Raw genomic sequence first — 21,396 nt, 5'->3', positions numbered from 1 at the left:
TACAGCTAGCTTGGAGAATGGTGTGGCCACTTGTTACAAAGCTAAACAGAGTCTTACCATGTGGTCCGGCAATCACACACCTTGCTGTTTACTCAATTGAGTTGATAATTTATGCCCTCACAAGAACCTGCATAGGAATGTTGATAGCAGCTTTTTCCTAGTAGCCAAAAACTGAAATCAATCAAGATGCTCCTTCAATTGGTGAATATATAAATAAATCCAGGCAATGGAATATCTTTCAGTGATAAAAAGAAGTGAGTTATCTAGCCATGAAAAGATGTGGAGCAACCTCACATGCAATGCATGTTGGTAAATAAAAGACACTAAAGTGACATAAGTGTCATACTTATTGTATGATTCCAACTATGGGACATTTTGGAAAAGGCAAAACAATGAAGACAGTAAAAAGATCTGTGGTTGCCAGGAATTTGGAGGGAGGAAGAGACGGATGAATAGGCAGAATGCAGAGGACTTTTAGGGCAATGAAACTGTTGTATATGATGCTATAATGGTGGATACATAACATTATACATTTGTCCAAAACCACAGAATGTAAAACACAGCCAGGCATGGTGGCTCATGCTTGTAATCCCAATGCTTTGGGAGGCCAAGGTGGGAGGATTACTTGACCCAGGAGTTCGAGACCAGCCTGGGCAACATAGGGAGACCTCATCTCTACAAAAAAAAAATTTTTTAAATAATGCACAACACAAAGAATGAACCCTAATGTGAAATGCAGACTTTACTTAATAAGGCACCAATATTGGTTCATTGGTTATAACAAATGTACCACACCACTGCAAGATGTTAATAATAAGGGAAACTGTGGAGGAGGAGGGGTGTATTGGGAACTCTCTGTACTTTCTGCTCAATTTTTTAAAATAAAGAAAAAGTCTGGTTGCTAAAGCTGGCAAGGTCCACAAAGCAGTTCTTCTCACCACTCTGGTTTTTACCCTTTATTTGTGGCCCCTGAAAATTCCCCTTAAATGATGAGAGATAAGCTATGACTTTAAGAGGACACAAAAGACATCCAAGTTCAAGAAGCACTGTATTGCAGCCTCCCACTGCTCCCTGATTCCTCCAGAAAAGCACAAGGATTTAATCCAGATAGATATAAATTTCACCTGGGATCATTTATTATTCCACATTCTTCTTTAAGAAATATGCTAGGCTGGGCGCAGTGGCTCACGCCAGTAATCCCAACACTTTGGGAGGCCGAGGCGGGTGGATCAAGAGATCAGGGTATCAAAACCATCCTGGCTAACACGGTGAAACCCAATCTCCACTGAAAAATACAAAAAAATTAGCCAGGCATGGTGGCGGGCGCCTGTAGTCCCAGCTACTCAGGAGGAGAGAATAGGGGGCTCTGGGAGGTGGAGCTTGCTGTGAGCAGAGATTGCGCCACTGCACTTCAGCCTGGGTGACAGAGCAAGACTCCGTCTCAAAAAAAAAAAAAAAAAAAAAAAGAAAAGAAAAGAAATATGCTAAAGAGCCGCAGATTGGGTCTTCATGAAAACAAAGGAAAGGCCATGAAGTTTCCAGAGTATAATTAGCATCATCATCATTCTGGCTGGAACACCTACACTCATCATTGGCTCTGGTATTTCAGGGAGACACTCCATCACAGTCACTGCTCTCACCCCAGCTGGGAACACTGGGTAGGATGGAATCCTGAGCTGCACTTTTGAACTTGACATCAAACTTTCTGATATTGTGATACAATGGCTGATGGAAGGGGTTATAGGCTTTGTCCATGAGTTCAAAGAAGGCAAAGATGAGCTGTCAGAGCAGGATGAAATGTTCAGAGGCCTGATAGCAATGCTTGCTGATCAAGTGATAGTTGGCAATGCCTCTCTGCGGCTGAAAAACATACAATTCACAGATGCTGGCACCTACAAATGTTATATCATCACTTCTAAAGGCAAGGGAATGCTAACCTTGCATATAAAACTGGAGCCTTCAGCATGCCAGAGGTGAAAGTAGACTATAATGCCAGCTCAGAGACCTTGCAATGTGAGGCTCCCTGATGGTACCCCCGGACCACAGTGGTCTGAAGATCCCTAGTTGACTAGGGAGCCAAATTCTCGGAAGTCTCCAATACCATCTTTGAGCTGAACTCTGAGAATGTGACCATGAAGGTTGTGTCTGTGCTTTACGATGTTATGATCAACAACACGTACTCCTGTATGATTGAAAATGACATTACCAAAGCAACGGGAGATATCAAAGCGACAGAATCTGAGATCAAAAGGTAGAGCCACCTACAGCTGCTGAACCCAAAGCCTTCTCTGTGTGTCTCTTCTTTTTTTGCCATCAGTTGGGCACTTCTGCCTCTCGCCCCTTACCTCATGCTAAAATGATGTGACTCGGCCACAAAAAAGCCTGCAAAGTCATTGTTGCAACAGGGATCTACAGAACTATTTTGCCACCATATACGTCCTAGTTTTATATTTCTGGGAGGAAATGAATTCATATATAGAAGTCTGGAGTGAGCAAACAAGAACAAGAAACAAAAAGAAGCCAAAAGCAGAAGGCTCCAATAAGAACAAGATAAATCTATCTTCAAAGACATATTCAAAGTTGGGAAAATAATTCATCTGAACTGGACAAGTGTGTTAAGAGTAATAAGGAAAATCCAAGTAGAGACAAGTGCATCCCCATATATCAGTGACCTCCTCCTACCTATCAACTGGGGAATGAGAGGATAGGATACTGTGTATCCTTTGTCTCTGAAATTTTAGTTATCTGTGCTGTAATGTTTCTCTGAGGAAGCTCCTGGAAAGTCTCTATCCCAACATATCCACATCTTATATTCCACAAATTAAGCTGTAGTGTATATTCTAAGACATTGCTAATTGACTGCCACTTCGCAACTCAGGGACGGCTGCATTTTAGTAATGGGTCAAATGATTCACTTTTTATGATGCTTCCAAAGGTGTCTCAGCTTCTCTTCCCAACTGAAAAATGCCAAAGATCATAACTTTAGCATAAACAAACCAGTCTGTGGCACTGATTTTATAAGTAAACTGAGCACCTTCTTTTCAAACAAATGCAGGTTTATTTCTCAGATGATGTTCATCCGTGACTGGTCCAGGGAAGGACCTTTCACCGTGACTATGAGGCATTATGTCATCACAAGCTCTGAGGCTTCTCCTCTCCACCCTGCGTGGACAGCTATGACCTCAGTTTTCAACAGCATCTGGAGCAGCGGGACTCAACTGGGGTGATTTCGCCCCCCATCCCCGGGGGAATGTCTGAAGACAGTCTTGGTTGCCACAGTGAGGGAGTGAAGGAGGCCACAGTGCCATTAGCATCTAGTGGATAGAGGCCGGGGTGCTGTTTAACCTCCTGCTGTGTACAGGACATCTCCCCATTACCACACCCAGTCCCAAGTGTCAACTGTGTCAGGGCTAAGAAATCCTGATTTAGAGTAGAAAAGGGCCTAGAAAGAGGGAAACAAACAAATCTCTCTGCTTCCTCACATTAGTCATTGGCAAATAAGCATTCTGTCTCTTTGGCTGCTGCCTCAGCACAGACAGCCAAAACTCTATCGGACACCAGGATAACATCTTTCAGAGAACAGAGTTGACAAGGCCTGTGGGAAATGCCTGATGGCATTATCTTCAGCTTGTTGAGCCTCTAAGTTCCTTTCCCTTCATTCTACCCTATAAGCCAAGTTCTGTAAGAGAACTGCCTGAGTTCTACCTCAGGTTTTCTCACTCTGAATTTAGATCTCCAGACCCTGCGTGGCCACAATTCAAATTAAGGCAACAAACATATACCTTCCACGAAGCATGCAGAGACTTTTGAAAGCAGGGACAAGGACTGTTTGAATGGAGGACTTGAGGAATGAAGCTTTGATGGAAAAGAATGCTTTGTTTCCAGCGCCCTTCCTACACTTTTCGTGTCTTAACCACTGTCTTCCTGGCCCTTGGAGCCACCACGTCTGTATTACATTTTGTTATAGAAAACTGATTTTAGAGTTCTGATCATTCAAGAGAATGATTAAATATATATGTCCTTAAAAAAAAAGACACATATATTTTATTTAGCATTTCTAGAGAAAGTTTTCAGTTTAACCAGTTCACAAATACTATTAAAAATGGAAATCAAATACTCTCCTTCAGATAAAATTTTCAAGGTGCTTCTGGTTGCAAGCATCAAAACCAACTGTGACTGATTTAGGCAAAAGGGGAATTTATTGGCTTGTAGCATGGCCTGTTAGTCAATTTGCATTGCTATAAAGGAATATCTGAGACTGGGTACTTTATAAAGAAACAAAGTTTCTTGTTTTGTTTTGATGTTGTTTTTTGTTTTTGGTTTGTTTGTTTTGTTTTTTGAGACAGAGTCTCGCTCCATCACCCAGGCTGGAGTGCAGTGGCGTGATTTCAGCTCACTGTAACCTCCACCTTCCAGGTTCAAGCAATTCTTCTGCCTCAGCCTCCCAAGTAACTGGGATTACAGGCACCCACCACTAAACCCAGTTAAATATATATATATATATATAGTATATTTAGTAGAGACTGGGTTTTGCCATGTTTGGCCATGTTGGCCAGCCTGGTCTCAAACTCCTGACCTCAGGTGATCCACCTGCTTCACCCTCCCAAAGTGCTGGGATTACAGGCATCAGCCCCCGTGCCTGGCCAAGAAATGAGTTTTATTTGGCTCGTGATTCTTCAGGCTGTACAAGCATGGCACAGGCATCTGCTCAGCTTCTGGTGGGGCCTCAGGAAGCTTTTAGTCACAGCAGAAGGTGAAGCAGGAGCCAGTGTATCACAAGGTGAGATGGGGAGCAAGAGAGAGAGGGAGGGGTAGCCAGCCTCTTTTAAACAACCAGATCCCACGTGAACTCATAGAGTGAGAACTCACTCATCACTTGGAGGAGAGCACCAACCTGTTCATGAGGCATCCCCATCATAACCCAAACACCACCCACTAGGCTCCACCTCCAACACCAGAGATCCCATTTCAACAGGAGATTTGGAGGGGACAAAACATCTATGTCAAATTGGGCCGCTTATGTGACAACTGAGAACAGATCATAGTGCCGCTGGACCTGCAGAAACAATTGTGGGCAGCCCCCCTCCTTTGGCTCCATGTCTATGGGCCGCAGGCTCTGCCTCACTGAAGCATGTTCTCTGCCACCCTCCAGAGCAGTGCCCAACATGGGATCCGTGCCCAGGAAGGATGCTGCTGGGGCCACCCACCCACCCCTATGGGCCGTCTGGAGGGAGGGAGCATTTAGAGGAAGAGACAGCCACTGCAGGCACAGAGTGTATTGTGTCTACGCTTTCACCTCTTTTCTACCTCCTGTGTGTTGTGATGAAACTGTCCTGGGGAGAGAAGGAAAGGAGATGGAGTTGGCCAAGGCTCTGTGGTCACAGTATATTGAAGGAGTGTAGGAGGCTGTAGAGTCAAAGGCAGAGAGGCTGGTCTGCCTACAAAACGAGAGGCCCTGGCACTGGAGCTCAGGAGCTAAAGGGGCTGACCACTTCTTGACAGAGCAGGAGTTTCACCATCTTGGACAAGCAGTGTCATTTTAAAGTTCACCTTAATCAAAAACCACCTAATCCAAAGGGCGTAAGCCTAATGGCTAAGGTCAACATGACCATAAACCACAAATAACATCTCTCATCAGAAACATTCCAAACTCCTCCCTGACCAGAGACATGCTAGCCCCAAGATAAGCCCCCTCTGGGCAGGAAGATGTCAGCCCCAAGGTAACAGACATTCCGACCCCACCATAAACTTCTCCCCACACAGGAACATTCCAAGCTTGTGATAAACCCCCTCACCCTAAAACCAATATATACTCTTAGTCTGTAAGAGAAAGCACTTCTGACCGAAATCAGCCAGAAGCCCCTCTCGGATTTTTTCTTAAATAAACCTGTCTTTAACTGTTAAGCTGTGTTTCGTGTTTCTCTCCTCTTTAACTCTTACACTTCTCTTCTAGCTTTGCTCCCCAGAGAGGCGGGCTGGGATGCCCAGGGTGGTGCGGGCGTAGGACGCCTCTATCAGTAGTTCTACTGAGACACCATGAAAGCAGGGCGTGTCCCCAAAGAGAAATGCAGGTGGCCCCAAAAGAAGGAGGAAGGATTGCTGGGCAGGCAGAGATGGCAGATGGGGTATCAGAAGGATAGGGCCACTGCCAGGGCCAGGAATTAGGCAAGAGAAGGAATCTTTCTCCTGGTATAAAACTAGACAATGCTGTGTCCACATCACGTGATGAGACCTGTTCAAAAGAACTAGTGGAGAAATAGCCTGGAGCTCTCCTAGAGGGACAATGAACCTGAATCAGAGTTAGGAAAGGGCCAGAGCACAGCTTTCCCCAACCCCCAGGCATAGGACAGAGCCCAGCCTCCTCCTTCCCCAGTGATGAGGCCAGAGCCCAGCCTTGTCCTTCCCCAGCCACAGGGCCAGAGGCCAGCCTCGTCATTCCCCAGCCACAGGATCAGAGCCCAGCCTCATCCTTCCCCGGCCATGGGGCCAGAGCCCAGCCTCCTCCCTCTTCAGTACTGGGGCCAGAGTCCAGCCTCCTCCTTCCCCAGTGATGAGCCTAGAGCCCAGCCTCCTCCTTCCCCAGTGATGGGGCCAGAGCCCAGCCTCCTCCTTCTCCAACCATAGGGCTGGGGAATTGCCCCAGGCCATCCACCTCAGGGTCAGCAAAGTCTGAGCAAATATCTCCTTTACATCAAGCGTGTACTGGAGGTTGGCAAGACCCAGAGAGGAGTATCTCTGTCACCTGGGGGACTGGGGAGGGTGGAGGGAATGGGAAAGCGGGGGCTGTTGAGAGAGGTGGGCTGTTGACAGAGGAGGGGGTCCCTCCACGCATGGCTTTCCTGAGGCCCTTTGACTCCTAGGTGAAGAATTTCATGCCCTCATGGGACATGGGCCAAGGGAGCATTTGGGGAGCAAATGCCCTTCCCTGGCCATTGTGTGGGGGTAGGGCTCAGGTACAAATGGGGTTAGAAGGGCATGGGCCTGTGGACTGTCCAGGGCCTTGTGGGTCCGGAAGAGACCCACCGGCATGAAGACCCTCCAGGCTCAAGACTAAAAGCCATTCCCTGCAGGGCTCAGCTGGAAACTAAGGAGCCCCATCACCGCCCTCCACGGCCCCCCATTGTAACAGCTGCTGCTCACTCTGTAACCAGGAGAGCATAGGCAAGGGGGGACTCAGCAAGAGGAGCTGGGGGCTGGGGAGGACGCATCTCTGACATTCCGAGCTCCTGCTACCACACAGCTGGCGGCTGTGCTGCCCCTTTAGGCTCCACCACTCCCTTGAACCCTTGCCTGCTGCCCTCCTTCCCCTCCACAGCCAGGCCGCCCTCTGCATCTGCAGCCCCATAGCAGGTGGCCTCATCCTGGTGGGTGAGACCAGGGCTCAGAGAGGCTCGGTGCTTCCTGCAGTCACAAGGTGAGTGGGGCCTGGCTGTCTCCATCCTGAAGCTGTGTTCTCTCTGTGACACTCAGCTGCTCCCACTCCCCATCTGAGAATTAGTCATCAGTAGGGCCACCTTCAGCTTCTCCTGAGTCCCAACAGCAGGGAGCCCAGAAGTAATGTGGTGGTGTTGTTTAAGCCACTGTTGTCTGGAATGGCTTTTGATGTAGCAATACATCACTGAAAGAGTTCACGTTTTAAGTAGCCACAAAGAATATTCCCAGCACACTGTCCATATGAAGAGCTTTAAGTGAAATTATTAGAGTGCTCTTTTTAAATAAAAGGCAATTTGATGCCCAGCGTCATCCACTTTAGAAAATGCATTAACAAACATTTCCTTTTCAGTGAGAAATTTAACACTGTTCCTTTCACGCCTTGAATTTGTATTTATTCCAGTTCCCCCAAAGAATTTGACCCTAATATATATGTTTTGTGCTTGAAGATCTTTCATTGAACAATGTCATATGTTTCTATAACAAAAAATATATCATTTTAATTCTAATTTTAAAAAATTTCTGGCTGGGCATTGTGGCTCACGCCTGTAATCCCAGCACTTTGGGATGCCAAGGTGGGCAGATCACGAGGTCAAGAGTTCGAGACCAGTCTGGCCAACATGGTAAAATCCCATCTCTACTAAAATACAAAAATTAGCCAGGCGTGGCAGTGGGCGCCTGTAATCCCAGCTACTCGAGAGGCTGAGGCAGGAGAATTGCTTGAACCTGATCTCTTGAGCCAAGATCGTGCCACTGCACTCCAGCCTGGGCGACAGAGTGAGACTTAGTCTAAAAAAAAAAAAAAAATTCCTGCAACCACATGTTTCTATGTATTTAAAATGTCATCTGGGTTGAATTATAATTATTATTAATGCACAGTTGAGCAGTAGTAAATATACTTAAAATTTAAAGAATGATTAAACATAAAAACTCTTATTTTATTGGAGGAATGTATCTTTTTTGAAATAGAACGTTTTTTATTGGTTCATCATGCATAGGTGGATGCTGTTTATTGCTAGCCTGACAGTTTCATCACCCATTTCATCTCTTTTCTTAGTTTTACAAATGGAGCATCAAGATACCTGCTCACATGAAGTCCATGGGACTGGAAGCAGTTTCTCTATAGCAACATCCCTCAAATATTTGGTGGGGATTTTTTGCTTTTTTGTTTGTTTCTTTGTTTTTAGACAGGGTCTTGTTCTGTCACTCAGGCTGGAATGCAGTGGCACCATCACAACTCACTCCAGCTTCTGCCTCCCAGTTTCAAGAGATTCTGGTGCCTCAGCCTCCCTAGTAGCTGGGACTACAGGTGGACACCACCATACCCAGCTAATTTTTGTATTTTTTTGTAGAGATGGGGTTTTGCCATGTTTCCCAGGCTGGTCTCAAACTCCTGAGCTCAAGCAATCCACCCTCCTCAGCCTCCTAAAGTGCTGGGATTACAGGTGTGAGCCACTGCACCCGGCCCACTCAAATATATGAAGCCCTTCCCAGTTACATGCTGCAGACTCCATTTTTGCTCGATTATCTATCAGTTGACAACCTAATCAGGTGCTCTTTAGATTTGTTAAAACAAATAATAAGAAAACACCTGACATGCAAAGTTATTTCTTATCCAGTCTTTAGAGCCTTATTTTTGAGGAATTATAACCAAAAAGGCTTTACTTAGACCTACCTATCAAGTGACAATAAATTGTACCTATTTTTCTCTCACTTAGCGGCACCTGGCTTATTGCCATATATTAAGATCTGCTAGTGATACCAAACACCGCATGTTCTCACTCATAGGTGGGAACTGAACAATGAGATCACTTGGACTCAGGAAGGGGAACATCACACACCGGGGCCTATCATGGGGAGCAGGGAGAGGGGAGGGATTGCACTGGGAGTTATACCTGATGTAAATGATGAGTTGATGGGTGCTGACGAGTTGATGGGTGCAGCACACCAACATGGCACAAGTATACATAAGTAACAAACCTGCACATTATGCACATGTACCCTAGAACTTAAAGTATAATAATAAAAAAAAAAGAAACAAAGCTATGAAACTAAAAGTGAGGTAAAATTGGAAAAATGCACATTTCAGAAATGCTTCTGGCAGCTCTGAACAAAAACAAATATAAGTCAATCTATTTCCATTTTGTATGTCACCTTAAAGTGCCTTAAAATGCATGACAGATGGACGGAAAGATGGATACAGCTATATACACATATACATAGGAATTGACTTTATAGTTATGCTTCTGACAGATTTAGCACAGCCTCTCCTGATGCAAGTGGGAGGAATTAACCCTGCTCAAATGAAGCCGGTTTTCTCAAATTCACGGACTTGATTCCTAGATTATGCTTTAGGAAGATGTTGATCCCGCCCATGTATACAGTATATGTTTGGGATTGCAATGTAATCCAGGCTTACAGCATGAGTGTTAATGATTGCTAAGTGCTTTATTTACAGTACATTCCACAGGACACTTCCTGAGAGAAAGTATGTAGAAATGGCTCCTGACTCACAACAGGATGCTTGTACCCAAGTTTTTTGTGTTTTTCATTTGTTTTTGAAACAGAGTCTCACCGTCGCCCAGGCTGGAATGTTGTGGCACAATCTCGGCTCACTGCAACCTCCGCCTCCCGGGTTCAAGCAATTCTCCTGCCTCAGCCTCCCGAATAACTGGGATTACAGGCGCTCATCACTATGCCCAGCTAATTCCAAGTTTTAAAACTCTTTTTTACATCTTATGTTTTATGAATTTCCTCCAATATGCTTTATGCAAAAGTCAGTAAAAATATTTCTCCTATAAGTCTAAACAAATGTTTAAAAAATATGTAAGATAGGAAGTTATTTCCTACTTGCATATTCTTTTCACAAATATGTAAGATAGGAAGTTATTTCCTACTTGCATATTCTTTTCACATGCAGAAGTAACGGTGAGAATTTTTCATCTCCTTCGCAGTGGACGCCCCCCGGGCTGGGCCCTCAGCAAGCTCATTCCCGTGGCTGGGAAGGCTGGGGAGGCAGAGCTGGCTTCCTAGCAGCCTGGGGTTTCCTAGGGTGCTTTCTGTGCATGTTAAATATGCTAAGAAAGTTTGGTTGTAGGATCGGTGCCTGACCAGATGCCTTTGCCTTTTACTGGCTGGTGCTGCCACACACACACACACACACACACACACACACACACACACACACCCCTGCTGCTGTGAGACTTGGCAGCTACAGGCTCACTGGGCATCCTTCCCTGGAGAATTGCCCGAGGCTGGCAGAACCACCTGGCTCTAAAATGCCTGGAGGCCCCAGCTTCCTCCACTCACCCTCGGCTGACCCGATGGGTCCTCCGCTGTGCCCCTTCCTCAAGGCAGGACTTGCTGTGGGACAATTCATCCCTCACATCCTTGCTTGGTTCCTTCCACTCTCCCATCCAGTTTTGCTCACTGTCTTCTCAGAACTCAGTAACACACAAGCACCAAATCCCTGCCTTAGGCTCTGCTTCCAGGAAACCACCTAAGCCAAGTGGTCATTTGGCTTAGTCAACCTCCAAGACTGGCATTTATATGGCTGTAACTCGTAGAACTGTACATTTAAAAAGGTGAATTTTATTGCTTTTCAATTATACCTCAATAAACCTGCCCTTAAAAACAAGATGAACTTCATAGAAAAATAGTTACTGCTATTTTGGAGAAAAGGTCCAAACATGTTAACCAATGAAAAACCTCAGAAAAGCAAAAAGGGAGGCAGGGCAATGCTATCTTGCATTTAAAATATTCTCCTGGCCCACCGGCATGCAGCCGCCACAGGTGGAGGACAAGGCAAGGGGTGGGTGCCCCAGGTGCTGACTGAGGGGCCAGTATGTGATAAAATCTCCTTCTTGAGAGAAAAGGAGGAACCACAAGACAGGAAAGGGAAGCGCAGCTGCAGGAAAGGGGTGGGCCGAGGGGCTATGGTCTCTGCTGTGCCTTTCAAACACGTGTGGCGGGGAGCTCTGGGGGCTGTGCTCTCATCTGCCTGGCCGTCCTGTGCTCACAGGACCAGCGTGTGATTATGTGGGATCTGGCGTGGGTTTTCTCTTGTTTGTTTTATTTTTCACTTACCAGCTGCGTGTAAATAGAAAGTCCCCTGACTGAAGGATTTGCCCGGGATTTCTGTAATAAAATAGAAGGATTTGCCACACACGCTGGAAGGACCCTCTGCAAAAGTGGTATTTTTCAAGCGATTATGAGCCCCAGAACATATTGTCATCCTAGGCTGCAGGCCTGGCCTCCGCGCTAGTGGCGGTGACAGATGTCCCCTGTTAATGTCCAGTGATTAAATGTCACTGCAGAGGCCCCTCCTCGCCCACACAACCTGTTCCTTTCTTTCTGCAGCCACTGTGTCACTGCTTGTCACAAAATCCACATTTCCTGCATATCGTTGGCCTTCTCCAGTGGTGAGCCCTTCTGCCAACCCTGCCCTGCCCTGCTGCCTCCTCGGCCCATCCCCGAGGACACTGGGGGACAGATAGTACCATCACTGCTGAGTGATAATAAAGGCTGGCAGGAACACGTCCTCAACTTGGGGCAGCTACAAGGAAGGAAAGAAATGAGGAAAAAAGCTCATGAAGATGCTGGAATCATAGTCTCCTCCTAGGAATTCAGCCCAAGAAAACAATTTGTCAGAAATAAAAAGCTCTGTTTAGATGGAGATTTACTGAAGCACTTGCTATCATAACAAAACCCTGAGAACAACTTGAAAATCCTTGTATCGGTGGATAAATGAACGATGATCAATTCTCTTGATTGGTTATGGCAGGACCCTTAATAATCATGGGGCACTGGTGAAACGTGGCAAATTGAGCAGCAGTTTTTGTTTTCATTGCTTCCCCAAGTCCTACCAAAATAAAAGTAAAAGGGGAAAGTATACAAATTCACAGAAACAAAGAAAACGGGAGGAGAGAAAAAGGTGAAGGAAACCGCAGACAAGGAAGGTCAACGAAGAAGGAAACAGCGTGAACAGAAAAGGCCCAAGTTCCTGAGAAGAAAACCACTAAAATGTGGGTCACTGTGTGCTCCAGAAACCCAGCAAGGCTCAGGAATTGGACTCCCCAAGTACCAGGGAAAGCAGGATGAGGCCTGGAGCTAAGAGGGGAAAGTCTGCAAGGGGAACAAGCAGATGCCTAGAAGAAACTCCCAGGGCTCCAGTGGCCCCAGAACCATCCTCCCCCAGTCATTGGGAAGTGGGAGTGTTTTCTCTGGAGAAATGATTTAGATACATTTCCAAGGTGGAGACATCCAGGAGTGGGGGCAGGACTAAGGCACCAGACAGAAAGGGGTGATTATGAGAGAAAAATGTGAGATCTCAGGCCCAGGTCACTAGCTTGGTGCCCAATGATCTGCAGGAAAACCAGCAGGTCAGCAAGCGCCCCCACCACACTCATGTGCACATCCTCACATGCACTCATACAGACTCTCATGCACACACACACTCTCACGCATACACACACTCTCACGTGCACACACAGACTCTCACGCACACACACTCTCATGTGCACACACTCACGTGCACACACAGACTTTCATGTACACACACTCTCGTGGATGCACACGGACTCTCACACACACTGACTCTCCCGTGCACAAACACACACTCCCACGTGCACACACACTCTCATGTGCACACACTCACGTGCACACACAGACTCTCATGTACACACACTCTCGTGCATGCACACGGACTCTCACACACACTGACTCTCATGTGCACAAACACACACTCCCACGTGCACACACACTCTCATGTGCACACACAGACTCTCACGTGCACACACACAGTCACATGCACACACACACTCTCACATGCACATGCTCTCACATGCACAGACTCTCACATGCACACACACAGTCACATGCACACACACACAGAACTTCCACTTGCTTTTTGTTTACTCATTCTTAAATATGAAAATGTAGCTGAGGAAAGCCTGTAATGTTGGACACAAAGACTAAAACAAACAAAAAATAGGAGACCCAGTGGAAATAGAGACAAAGCATAGAAGAGAAGAAAGCTTTAAAAATAGCTACAATTAATATCCTAGAAGAGATGAGAGGGGCTGTCCCTATGAAACTGTAATAGAAATCAGAACTGAATTTTTTTAAAGTAACAGAAAGTAAGAATAACCAAACAACCTCTTGGAAATTAAAAGTGTAACAGCCAAAACAAAAATTCAGTGGCAAGAGTTTAAGATAAAGTTGAAGACATCTCTCAGAAAGTGGTGGGGAGAGGCAAGGAGATGAACAGTAAGAGAGGCTAGGTGGAGTCCATGTGTCTATAGTCCTATCTACTTGGGAGGTTAGGTGGGAGGATCACTTGAGCCCAAGAGGTAGAGGCTGCAGTGAGCCATTGCCGTCCAACCTGGGCAACAGTGTGAGACCCTGCCTCAAAAACAATTAGCTGCATTTCTGCGAACTAAAAATGAACAATCTGAAAAGGAAATTAAGAAACAAATCCATTTAAAATAATATCTAACATCAAAAAGAATAAAATACTTGGAATTAACTTTAGGAAGCTAAGAATTTTACACTAAAAACTACAAAATATTGCTGAAAGAAAGAAGACATTAATAAATAGAAATACATTCAGTGTTTATGACTTGAAAGACTTAATATTATCAGGATTTCCACACTAACAAAAGTGATTGACAAATTAAATGCAATCCCTATCAAAATTCCAATGACATTTATGGCAGAAATTTTAAAAATTCATCCTAAATTTATAATGGAATCTCAGGGGACCTAGAATAGCCAAGACAATCTTGAAAAAGAATAAAGTTGGAGGCCACGTCCCAATTTCAAACTTATTACAAAGCTACAGTAATCAAAACAATGTGGAACTCGTGTAAAGGCAGACATAGAAACCAATGTAATAGAATAGAGAATCCAGAAATACTTTCTTGTACATATGGTGGAATGATTTTTGACAAGTGTGCCAAGAACATTCAATGTGGAAAGGACAAACTTTTCAACAAATGGTGTTGAGAAAACTGGATATCCACATGCAAAAGATATGCAACATTACCTTACAACATATGTAAAAATTAACTCGAAATGGATCAAAGACCTACATATAAGACCTAAAACATTAAAACTCTTAGAAGAAGAAAAGGCGAAAGCCTTCATGACATTGGATTTAGCAACAATTTCTTGGATATGACATCAAAAGCACAGGGAAAAGAAAAATAAAGGAGACTGGATTACATCAAACTGTAAAAATTTTATCGCCGAAGGACTCTATCTAAAACAGAGTGAAAAGATAACCCGTAGAATGGGAGAAAATATTTCTAAATTACATATCTGATAAGGGGTTAATGTCAAGATTAAATTTTTAAAAACTCCTATATCCCAGCAACAACAACAAATGTAAACCAGTTCAAAAGTGACAAAGGACTTGAATAGACATTTCTCCAAAGAAGATATACAAATGGTCCATAAGCATCTGAAAAGATGCCAAAAATCACTAATCATTAAGGAAATGCAAATAAAAATTACAATGAAATAACATTTAATACCCATTTGGATAGGACTATTTTTAAAATGACCCAAAAAACAAAATAACAATGGCTATGAGGATGTGGAGAAACGAACATTTGCATACTGCCGGTGGGAATGTAAAATGTTGCAGTCGCTATGGAAACCAGTGTGATGGCTCCTCAAAAACCTTTTCCCACTGTGACTGTGCATTGAGGAAAAGGAGATCATCAGGCCTTCAGAGACCAACAGACACTGGCTCTGAGGTAACACTAGTTCCAGGAGACCAAAACATCACTGTGGCCCACAACTCAGAGGTCAGGTTTATCCCACAGTGGGCTCAGTGAGTCCACAAACACATCCTGGAGTTATTTCCCAGTCATGGAATGGATTATTGTAATAGACATACTTAGCACCTGACAGAATCCCCACATTGGCTCCCTGACCTGTGGAGCAGGGCTATTGTGATGAGAAAGACCAAGTGGAAGCCACTAGGACTGACTCTGCCTAAAAAAGTAGTAAACAAAAAGCAATGCCGCATTCCTGGAGGGATAGCAGAGATTAGTGCCACCATCAAAAGATAGTTAGGGCTGGGCAAGGTGGTTCACGCCTGTAATCCCAGCACTTTGGGGGGCTAAAGCAAAAAGATTGCTTGGGGCCAGTTCAAGACCAGCCTAGGCAACAGAGTGAGATCCCACTTCAACAAAAAATTTAAAAATCAGCCAGCAGTGTGGCATTTGCCTGTGGTCCCAGCTACTTGGGAGGCTGAGGTGGGCAGATCACTTGAGCCCAGCAGTTCAAGGCTGCAGTGAGCTATGATGGTTCCACTGCACTCCAGCCTGGGTGACAGAATGAGACCTTGTCTCTTAAAAGAAAAAGAAACAAAAAAGCCTGGGCGCAGCGGTTCATGCTTGCAATCTCAGCACTTTGGGAGGCTGAGGCCGGTGGATCATGAGATCAGGAGATCGAGACCATCCTGGCTAACACAGTGAAACCACGTCTCTACTAAAAGTACAAAAAAATTAGCCAGGTGTGGTGGCGGGGGCACCTGTAGTCCCAGCTACTCCGGAGACTGAGGCAGGAGAATGGCGTGAACCTGGGAGGTGGAGCCTGCAGTGAGCCAAGATCGCGCCACTGCTCTCCAGCCTGGGTGACAGAGCAAGACTCTGTCTCAAAAAAAAAAAAAAAGTGGGGTGGGGTGAAAGATGCAGGGGTGATGATTCCCACCACATCCCACAACCTCATTCAACTCATCTATTTGGCATGTGCTAAAAACAAATAAATCTTGGAAAATGACAGTGGCTTATCATAAGATTAACCAGGTGGTGACTGCAATTGCAGCTGTTGGACCAGATGTGTTTTCATTGCTTGAGCAAATCATCACATCTCCTGGTACCTGGTATGCAGCCATTGATCAGACAAATGTTTTTCTCCCTCCCTGTTAATAAAGCCCACCAGAAGCAGTTTGCTTTCAAGTGGGAAGGCCAGCAGTACACCTGCACTGTCCTGCCTCAGGGTGTGTCAATGCTCAAGCCCCTTGCCACACTTTATTTCACAAGTGAACTGAAGGCTCTTGGTTGCCTTCCCCTTCCAGAAGATGCCACACTGGTCTGTTACATGGATGGCATGTTGATTGGTCCTTGCCAGCAAGAAGGAGCAACTACTCTAGACTTATTTCTAAGACTCTGTCAGAGGATGGGAAATAAAGCCAACAAAAATTCAGGAGCCTTCTATCTTAGTGAAATTTCTATGGCCCTAGTGGTCTTTCTAAAGTGAAGGATGCGTTGTTTCTTCTGGCCCCTCCTAGAACAAAAAAAAAAACAAAAAGCACAATGCTTTGTGGGTCTCTGGATTTGGGGGGCAACATATTCCTGACTTGGGCAGCTACTCCAGCCCAGGTACCAAGCAACTAAAGGAGCTGCTAGTTTTGATTGGGGCCCAGAACAAGACAAGGCTTGAAAACATGTCCCTGCTGCTGTGCAAGCTGCTCTGCCAGGCGGGCCACGTGACTCAGCAGATCCGATGCTGCTGGAGGTGTCAGTGGCCAATGGGGATGTTGTGTGGAGCCTTTGGCAGGCCCCTCTATGTGAATCACAGGGAAGGCCCTTGGGATTTTGGAGTGAAGTTCTGCCATCTTCCTCAGATGACTACTCTCACTTTGAGGAGCAGCTCTTGGCCTGCCACTGGGCCTTAGTACAGGCTGAATACTTAATTAACCATGGGCCACCAAGTCACCATGTGCCCTGAGCTGCCCGTCGTGAGCTGGGTGTTATCTGACCCAGAAAGCCATAAACTTGGGCATGCACAGCTGCACTCCATCACCAGTGGAAGTGCTCTAACAATATCAGGCCTCAGCAGGCTCTGAAGACACAAGTAAGTTACACAAAGAAGTGGCCCAGATGCCCAAGGTTCCCACTCCTGCTACACCATCTTCCCTCTTTCAGACAGACCAGTGGCCTGGTGGGGAGTTCCCTACAATCAGGTGACACAGGAGGAGAAGACCCTGAGCTGGTTTACAGATGGTTGTGCACGATAGGCAGGCACCACCTGAAAGTGGAGGCTGCAGCACCACAGCCCCTTTCTAAGGGACATCCCTGAAGGACAATGGTGAAGGGAAATCCTCCCTGTGGGCAGAACTCTGGACAGTGCACCTGGTTGTGCACTCTACATGGAAGGAGAAATGGCCAGATGTGTGATTATATACATATTCATGGGCTGTAGCTAATGGTTTGGTCGATGATCAGGGACTTGGAAGGAGCATAATTGGAAAATTAGTGACAAGGAAATTGGGGAAGAGGCATGTGGATAAACCTCTGAATGAGCAAAAAGCATGACGATAGTTGTATTCCATATGAATGCTCATCAGAGGATGACCTTAGCACAGGAGGATTTTAATAACCAACTGGATAGGATGACCCAGTCTGTGGATGCCAGTCAGCCTCTTTCCCAGCACTCCCTGCTGTCACCAATGGACTCATGAAAAAGGTGGCCATGGCAGCAGGGATGGAGCCTACACATGGGCTCAGCAACATGGACTTCCACTCACCAAGGCCAAGCTGGCTACGGTCACTGCTGAGTGCCCAATCTGCCAGCAGCAGAGACTGACACTGAGCCCCCAATATGACACCATGCCCTGGCATGATCAGCCAGCTATCTGTGGCAGGTTGATTACAGTGAACAGCTTCCATCATGGAAGGAGCAGGGCAGTGCTTTGATCTTATTGGAATAGACACTTACTCTGAATATGGATTTATCTTCCCTAAATGTAATGTTTCTGCCCAAACTATCATCAATACTATGGAATGCCTCATCCATCACCATGGTAGTCCACACAGCATTGCTTCTGATCAAGGGACTCATTTCCCAGCAATGAAGTGTGGCAAGGATCCATGCTCACGGAATTTATTGGTCTTATCATGTTCCCTACTATCCTGAACAGCTGACTTGAGAGAATGGTACAGTGGCCTTTTAAAGACTCAGTTACAATACCAGCTAGGTGGCAATACCTTGCAGGGCTAGGGCAAGGTTCTCCATGAGGCTGTATATGTTTTGAATCAGCATTCAATATATAGTGCTGTTTCTCCCATAACCAGGATTCACAGGTCCAGGAATCCAGGGGTAGAGATGGGAGTGGCACCACTCACTATTATCCCCAATAACCCATTAGCAAAATATTTGTTTCCTGTTCCAGCAACTTATGCTCCACTGGCCTAGAAGTCCTAGTTTCACAGGGAGGACTGCTTCCCCCAGGAGACACAATGATTATTCCATTGAACTGGAAGTTAAAATTGCAACCCTGCCACCTGGGGCTCCTTATGCCTCTAAATCAACAGGCAAAGAAGGGAGTTACTCTGCTGATTGATCCAGACCACCAAGGAGAAATTAGACTGCTACTTCACAATGGAGTCAAGGAAGAGGATGTCTGGAATACATGTGATCCCTTAGGAAATCTTAGTGTTACCGTGCTCTGTGATCAAAGTCATTGGAAAACTACAACAACCCAAGCCAGGCAGGACTACCAATGGCCCAGACCCTCAGGAATAAAGGTTTCAGTCACTCCGCCAGATAAAGCACCACCAGCTGAGACACTTGCTGAGGGCAAAGGGAATACAGAATGGGTAGTGAAAGCAGTTAGCTACAAATACCAGCTATAACCACATGACAGTTACGGAAATGAGGGATGTAATTGTATTTCTCCCTCATTGTATGTTATGAACAGGTTTGTGTGTGTGTATGTGTGTGCGAAGCAAACGTCTTTGTTTTATTACTCTTCTTATTCCCTTATCATGTAAACAAGCTGTATTGATTTTATATCATAGTGTTTCAGTATTATTAACTTTTTATCTGTCTTAGATTGGGCTGCTATAAAAAATTATAGCTGAGTGACTTAAATAACATTTTATAACATTTTATAAACCATCGGCTGAGTGACTTAAACAAGAAACATTTATTTCTCACAGTTCTGGAGGCTCAGTCCAAGATCCAGGCATCAGCAGATCTGGCGTCCAGAGGGCCTGCTTCCTGGTTTGCAGTTGACCATCTTCACATTGTCTCTTCCCCGGCTGAGAACAGAGAGGAAGTGAGTTCTCTCATGTCTGTTCTTATAGGGCACTAATCACATTCACAAGGGCTCCACCCTCTCGACCTAATCACCTCCTAATTCCATCACATTGGGGGTTAGGACTTCAACCTATAGATTTCGGGGGAACACATTCAGTCCGTAACAACATCAAGTATTTAAGTTACAGAATATCAAGAAATCCTGCCTTGCTCTTTCCGTGACCAGCCCCCCTCTGAAGTGCTCAGTCAACGTTAGCACACAAAGAGACATCACTTTGGGGATTCCAAGGATGTTAGGAGTTGTACGCCAGGAAACAGAACAAAGACCAAATATACATATTTCACAATATCACATGTACATTTACAAATAATGAATTTTATGGTATGTGGATTATACCTCAATCAAGCTGTTTACTTTTTTTAAAGGCCAAAACATGTTCAGATGTAACCCAAAACATCAGGACTTCAGGTGCCTCCTGACCCTGACCACAGCTGGCACCTTTTCTTCCTCCCGCGCCATGTCCTGCACTCTGTTGAAACTGGGTTCCCATTAATTATTAATTTTTCTCCAGAGAATACTTGTTAAAGGAGAATTAATGCTATTGTTTTAGAGCAAATGCTGCCCAAATACTGTCTTTAGTAGAATTGTAATCAGCTTTACCCACTTTCCATCTAATCTGATTGAATCAGATTTTCTACAAAATCTTTTTTTTATTTTGTTGCTATTAAAAGGTCACCGATTTGATCTGCCTCAAACTCTAAGTTCTTGGGATCCATTTATAATTATAAGTTCACAGATGACCTAACCAAGGACTGAATTACAATACTTTTAATTACAATCGAAAAAAGGGAGGGGACAGAGGTGGACGTTCACCACAGTGGAATTTGGGGGAATGCTGGGTGCCGCTTGGCTGAGTCTATTTTAGCCTGTCTTCTCTAGCCCCTAGTTAGAAGTCTGTTCACCATAATGCCTTCTGACCCTCTGCACTTACTCCATCATAATTATCCTTTAATACTCTTATAAATGAACTTTTAGCTTATCTTCCATTAATTCTCCAGAACAAGCAAAGCCATCTAAATAAAGTGTTTAACCCTTTCCTGGTCTTCCCTTTCCTAGGGGTCCATGGAAAGTTGCTAGGCAGGGAATTTCATTACCCTCCTGTGTAGAAGTGAACTTGAATCAGTCACCTGTCTCTTCTCCCGACCACAAGTGAGGCTCACAAGTTGCATGTGGAGTGAAGTGGGTACCCCAAGGCCTCTTGACATCAGGCATGGGAAGGGCATAGCTGCCCCAAAGATGAGAAGCACCCAGGGCACCACCGCAGGAGTCCAGGTGCTTGGCGTGGAGCACTCGTGGCCTTTGCAGCATTGTGTGGGCCCCGGGTCACACTGGCCAGGAAGAGTGGTCCACAGAGGACCGGGGCTTGCTCTCGTCCTCATACCGTGTGGGGAAGCTCCACCTTGGGGGCCAAGCAGTTCAGTAGGGGCAGGAAAAGAGCTCCAGGCCAGGCTGATGTGAGGCTCCGATCTCCACCCTGCCACTTGGTGGCTGTGTCCTTGGGCAATGAACTTGGCCCCCTCAGTCAGTTTCCTTGTCTGTAAAATGGAAATGGGCTTAGTGCATATTCCACAGGGATGTGGTGAAACCTAAAGGGACCAAGGCAGCTAGAGCTCAGTACAAGACCAGTAAAATCCCCTACATGGCGCTGTCGGGCCAAGCCTTACCTGCCCAACTCATCTGCACGCCCTGGTGGTGCTTCCTGCGAATGCCTGTAAATAGGATTTTGGGCCTGAGAGCTCACATGGCAGCCAGGAGTGCCAGAGAGTGAGTGCCTGGCCCTCAGGTGCACATGTCTCATTCCTCAGGTGGATGCCCCTCAGATGGAAACCACTCAGGTGGGACTCTCCTCA

The 21,396-nt window shown here is 45.5% G+C and overlaps 1 pseudogene; it reads left to right on the top strand.

Annotated features, from left to right (window-relative positions):
- Positions 1-1,596: 1,596 nt before the first annotated feature.
- LOC114670315 (V-set domain-containing T-cell activation inhibitor 1 pseudogene) lies at positions 1,597-2,360 on the top strand (annotated as a pseudogene).
- Positions 2,361-21,396: the final 19,036 nt, after the last annotated feature.

This window comes from Macaca mulatta, chromosome 10 (genome assembly GCF_049350105.2).
Source record: "Macaca mulatta isolate MMU2019108-1 chromosome 10, T2T-MMU8v2.0, whole genome shotgun sequence".
Taxonomy (NCBI): Eukaryota; Metazoa; Chordata; class Mammalia; order Primates; family Cercopithecidae; genus Macaca; species Macaca mulatta.
This window is presented reverse-complemented; position numbering and strand designations above follow the sequence as displayed.